Source organism: Octopus bimaculoides, chromosome 20, assembly GCF_001194135.2.
Source record: "Octopus bimaculoides isolate UCB-OBI-ISO-001 chromosome 20, ASM119413v2, whole genome shotgun sequence".
In the NCBI taxonomy this organism is placed as follows: Eukaryota; Metazoa; Mollusca; class Cephalopoda; order Octopoda; family Octopodidae; genus Octopus; species Octopus bimaculoides.
In genome coordinates, this window is record NC_069000.1 from 39,064,373 (window position 1) to 39,070,199 (window position 5,827).

The 5,827-nt window shown below is 35.8% G+C and overlaps 1 protein-coding gene across 7 annotated transcripts in view; it reads left to right on the forward strand.

Moving 5' to 3' along the window:
* LOC106873878 (uncharacterized) overlaps nt 1-5,827 on the forward strand; it is a 375,863-nt gene that overhangs the window by 22,973 nt on the left and 347,063 nt on the right. The gene's annotated exons all lie outside the window — the stretch shown is intronic.

Below are 5,827 nucleotides of genomic sequence, written 5' to 3' on the forward strand. Positions count from 1 at the left end.
TGTGTGTGTGCGTGTGTGTGTGTGTGTGTGCGTACATTAATAGATATATGGCGGGTTACCACACGCCATTTTTCGTCTACCAAATTGAATCAAAAGACATCTTCATTACAAGAAAAAGGCTCAAATAATTTAACCAACAATGTATTCTGCAGTAGGGTTATACCAGAAATCACGTGTTTGCGCATTTGGCATCTTAATCACACAGATATTGTTGCTATTAAATATTAAATATGATCGGAAAGTAATATTGTCTAATATTTGGAAATGGAAAATATACGACTAAAACGAGACAGCCGCTGATTGGCTGATTTTTAACCTTTCATTTGCATGAAGATTAATTCTATCCTTCCTATACTCAGATGTCACGCAGTCTGCCAGTAACTACTTTACTCTCTTTCCCAGTACAAGTTGTTCATATAAGTAAATCTCTTGCCTGTATACGAAACGAATCGCTTATCATCGTGAAAGTGAATTAATATTGTATGAGCTGAAGATGTAATACTAATTTTTAGATAAACCTAATACTGTAAAATGAAGCGTTATCTCAAAGAACTATTAAAATGTAATAATAATAATAGTAGTAGTAGTAATAACAACAACAACAGCAACAACAACAACAACAACAATAATAATAATAATAATAATAATAATAATAATAATAATAATAATAATAATATATTTTTGTCTTTTTAATATTCACCAAATGAAATATAATATGATATATAATACCTGATACTGCAGTGCGTATACTGTGAATGCAGCTTTCTCTATATATGCATTTAAAAGTCTGTGTGCACGTGTTTTTTTCATGTTTATACATATATGTGTCTATTTGTGTGTGTGTATTTGTGTGCGTGTTTGTATGTATATATCTGTACATGCTTTTATACATAAACATATTTATATACAGATACATACACACACAGAGACACACATAATTTTAATACAATCTGGATAATAACTTTGTAGAGTGCATTTCAAAGCTCTTCTCCGATTATCGGCTATCAAATTTTATCAAGAATTGTATATATATATAAAGTATAAGGGCGCACGCATGCGGGTACCTACTAAAATTGAAAGCTAAAGCCCTCGTTGAGATAACGCTTCATTTTACAGATTACACAGTAGTCGGGCGAAATGGATCTGCTATCTCTGTTTTTGTCTTTTACTTTTTATCCGTCGCTGAATCTGTCAATCATCATAGATGCATCGATGGATTGAAAATATGGAGACGACTGGACATTAAAACATGTAACAACACTTGTAACACACCTATATTAATGTCGTCGTTATTATCAACTATTTATTTTGCCTTCGATAATAATAGCAATATTAATATTAATATCCATATAGATATTCAATCCTGCATATTTGCTCCTGATATATATATATATATATATATATATATATATATATATATATATATATATATATATATATAAATTTAGATTCAAAATTGAATGTGGCACTTCAGTTTAGGCACCAGAGTGTAGTATGGTATTACCCAAACAATTCGAAAAACAAGGTGATCAAAAAAGCAACACGGATTTTCAAGGTTATTGCAGTACGCACATTTCATGCTACTCCATTTATTTAAGTAATGCGAGCATTACATTAAATGTAAAATGCTCATGGGGGCATATTTGACTGTGTGGTAAGAATCTCAAGAAGTTTCCATAGATGCACGCCATCAAGGAAAATACAGGTTTGTTGTTTGGAAATTAGGGGATAGTTGCAAATATGTGTTCCTGGCTCGTCAGGAAGCGTATCCAACCTTAATTCCAGTAGCCAAGTGATTTAGACGTATTCAAAAAGAGTAAAACACATTATGGCACGCGTTCGATTTTCAAAAGGTATACAACCATTTCGATCCCATTTTTGTAGGCATACTTTAGAGCGGATCACGATCTCCTTTATGTCATATACTTTAAGACGTTAACGGGTTGTATAAATCAGAATTGGCTGCTCTTTCTAGGAATCCAGTAGGGACAACTTGAGAGATGTCAGTGAGACATTAGAGCTGACGCTAATGTCTTATGTATATTTAATGTTTCGAGCATGAGCAAAATCTTATCTTAATTTTACACCGAAACCTCGACCAAACCTCAGAAACCGCAACTTGGTCAACACTCAAGTAGAAGTCGAATGTCGTTTAAACGAAAATTAATTGATTCCATTCAGTAAAGACGAGCAGCCTATGTTGTGAATAATTTCTGTTAGAGATCAGCTTCAGGGTTGCATTAGATCCTTTATTGGTTGTTCCTATACAGTCAACAATTTAGTGCTACACAGATTTAGTTAGTTGACTTTATACAGTTTATTGTAAGTCAGCGGTCACAACGTATGAAGTAACAAATAATATTTCGCTTTAAAACCTCAGGCATATTTCGTATTTTGAAGACGAGTGAGCAGATAAATAGAGGAACTAAAAGCAGCATCAAATTATTTATCTTATATCGTATTTTATGAAGAATACAGTCACTTGCTACAGGTTTACAAACGTCCAATTAGTGGTAAGTTGCAGCTAACATAGCGAAAATAACAAGGGATTGTGTTTAACAGGAGATATTTCATTTCGAAAGCAGCAATTTATCGCTTTACAAACACCCACGTATCAAGTTCCTGAGCAATTTTGTATGCGAACAACTTCACTTCTATTCACGGTATAATTCATTTCTGAAAACGATAATCGGCAAATGTTATTGAATTTTCCATAGATTTATTCTTGAGATGTTCAATCTTCAATCTTCGTACATTATGCGCACAACAGCGTGAGTTGAGCATTTTGAGAATATTCTTTGCGTGTTTTGTTTGGATCAGGATAGTTATGCTAGCCCGCAAGGCATGAGAAGATGGCGTTTTAAACAATAATCTTTACAAGTCTCCATAGAATGATGTCGAAGTAATTAATGCGCTATCGTAATTACTATAATTATTGATTCATAGGCGACGGCAGGACAGATACAATGCACTTTTGAGATGTTCTCTACAAATTAATTCTTTCTAATACAGGAAAAAAAAAGCAACATGTATTTTTAATTGAAAAAAGGATTATAATGACTTTATAGATGTGTGTGTGTGTGTGCGTGTGCATGTGTGTATTTATGTATAGATGTATATATATATATATATGTGTGTGTGTGTGTGTCTGTGTGTGTCTGTGATGGAGTGTATTTGTGCACGTGTGTGTGTTTGTGCATCCGTGTTTGTTTGAGTGTGTAGCCGTCATATCATAAGTGATATCGAGGAAATACAATAATTATAGTTTAGCTTCTGTCAAATTCGCAGTTCCTTCTGCCCTTCCATTTCAATCTCGTGCTGGTTACTGTTGCTTCTTATGCTTACATTCTTCCATTTTGTAATCGCAGGAAGCAATTTACTGAAACAAAAATGTGCACATAATTTGATTGACGGTCGTTTCGCCCATGTTGTAAGCATTGTAGTATTAATGTACTTGTATATATGCTGTTTTGATATTTAGATTGTTAAAACAGTAATTCATTTCAATTGAAAAGGAAAAATAAATTCTTAATGAAGATTAAAATGCTTACCGGCTTGATTAATTTCTGCTTCATTTCCTTTCAATATCGAACAATAGAAAATGTTTCCATGCTATGAAAATATGTCGGCTATTCTTACAAATGCTTGGCACTTTCAACCGCTTCCAACCTCACTTATTATGTCATTGGGTAAGAGTTACATAAAGTCCATAATCGAATTACATTCAGGAATTTCAGATGGGAACTCCGTCGGTTACGAGATTCCGCCTGGAACACCGAATGGGACAAGGTTAGTTCCTTGAACTACAGGTAAAGCTCATTTTTGCTACCTGAGTAGACTGGAGCAAAGTCAAATAAACTGTCATACCCAAGAAAACAAACTTGCCGCCAAGAATCTCGCTCATCACCGTAAGACCGTGAACAGACTACATATAACCAATTAATAAAAAATAAAGTAAAATGTACGGTTACTCATCAATAATGAATTATATTGTTTTAAGCCGACGATGATGAAAATAATGAAAGTAATGACTGCACAGCAAAGAGGACTTAAAAGCCTTCAGGTGACGCCTCTTCTTGAGGTATTTTAAGGGATGTCGTATCTTTCTGCAAGGCTTTCTTAGAGAGCGTGAAGAAAATTCTGATGGGAGGTTACTGTCACTGTTTCTTCATGGTAGTGAGGAGAGTTTTATATGTCTGCATGGCAGCATCGATGGCATTTTTAAATTGGAGAGACTGAAACATATAGGGATCCTATGCTTCCAACTTGCCTTGCAATTCCTCTTACTGTCCTTAAAAAGTCAGACAGACTTTCGATTGTCATGCCCCCTGTATCCTCCTCTTCCTCTTCCTCTGAATCTGGCGCTTCCTCCTCTTCTTCCCTGGCAGAATCCGACAATTATTCGTCTGTCAAGGTTTCAGAGTGGGCATCGACGAGATTGTTGACCTCATCTTGCGTGATGTCGTCAAAACCTTCGCCTCCAAGTACCTCTGCCAGTTTCAGTGCATTGTTGACAACCTCGCGCTGAATAAACTTTAGGTGAGAAGTCCTTGTAGTTCTGGACACACACTGGCCACAACTTCTTCCAGTATGCGATGAAGGTTTCTTTTGCCATGTCTTTAAGAGTAACGTTTCGGCTGATAGAGAGAGAGAAAGAGAGAGGGAGTGAAAGAGAGCGAGAGAGAAAATGAGAGTCAGAGAGAGAGAGAAAGAGACAGAGAGAAAGAGAGTGAGAGTGAGAGTCAGAGAGAGAGAAAGAGAGTAAGAGAAAGAGTGTGAGAGAGAGTGAGAGAAACAGAGTGAGAGAGAGGGAATGAGAGAGAGAGAGAGAAAGAGAGTGAGAGAGGGAAAGATTGTCACGAAAGAAGTCATAAAAAATTGCGGGCGATATTTACGAGCCGGCGAATATGCGGTGGTTTCCGCGAACAATTATTCGTTCCGCGAATAACCGGAACCGCGAATGCCGAAACGCGAATAAGCGGGAGTACACTGTACACGAAATCAGATACATCGGGGCATGTATACTCGGTAATAAAACATATACGAATTTTCCAGGACCATGAGTAAGTTCAGAAATATCTTTTTATTCAATGTTGAAGGGAAAACATTCTTCAATGTGGCTGCAAAAAGTTTGATGGAATACTTCCTGAGGAATTACTACTTCGATACCCCATTTCAGAAAGAACGGAGCCAAATGCATCATGGTGACTGAAGCAATTAGCTGCGGTGACCAATTTAGTCAAAGAAACCCTAGAGAATAAACCAGACCTGACAGTCTCCTGCGTGGATATTACGAATGCCTGTGGGATCCTATCACATAGGCTGGTTGCAGAAGCTCTGAGAAGGGAACACACCTTAAGAAAAAGTCCCAAAATGTGGCACCGTCCAGTGACATGTAACTCTATAACGTTCGGTCGCGATGCAAATTTCTTAACCATGTAGCTACCTAGATGCTATATAGTAAAGTAAACATCTGACTAAATATAATAAATTATAGTATGAAATGTGTGCTTTATGTTGGCGTATCTGGCAATGTGTTTTTGTTCAAAACCGTGTATATACAATTACGTAAGGTGTTATGCTCATTATTAAATCTCCCCAAGTATCATTATTCATCTAATATTCATCCGCACTATGTCAGAAAGTTTTGTAAAGGTGTGATATCATTCCGTTTTGCTTGATATCGTATAACTTTATGTTATTTTGTGCATGTGTATGAGTTTACGCCTGCACACGCAAACACATCATATTTGTATAGTATATGTGTGTGTGTATGTTTGTATGTGTATATATATATATATATATATATATATACATATATATATAT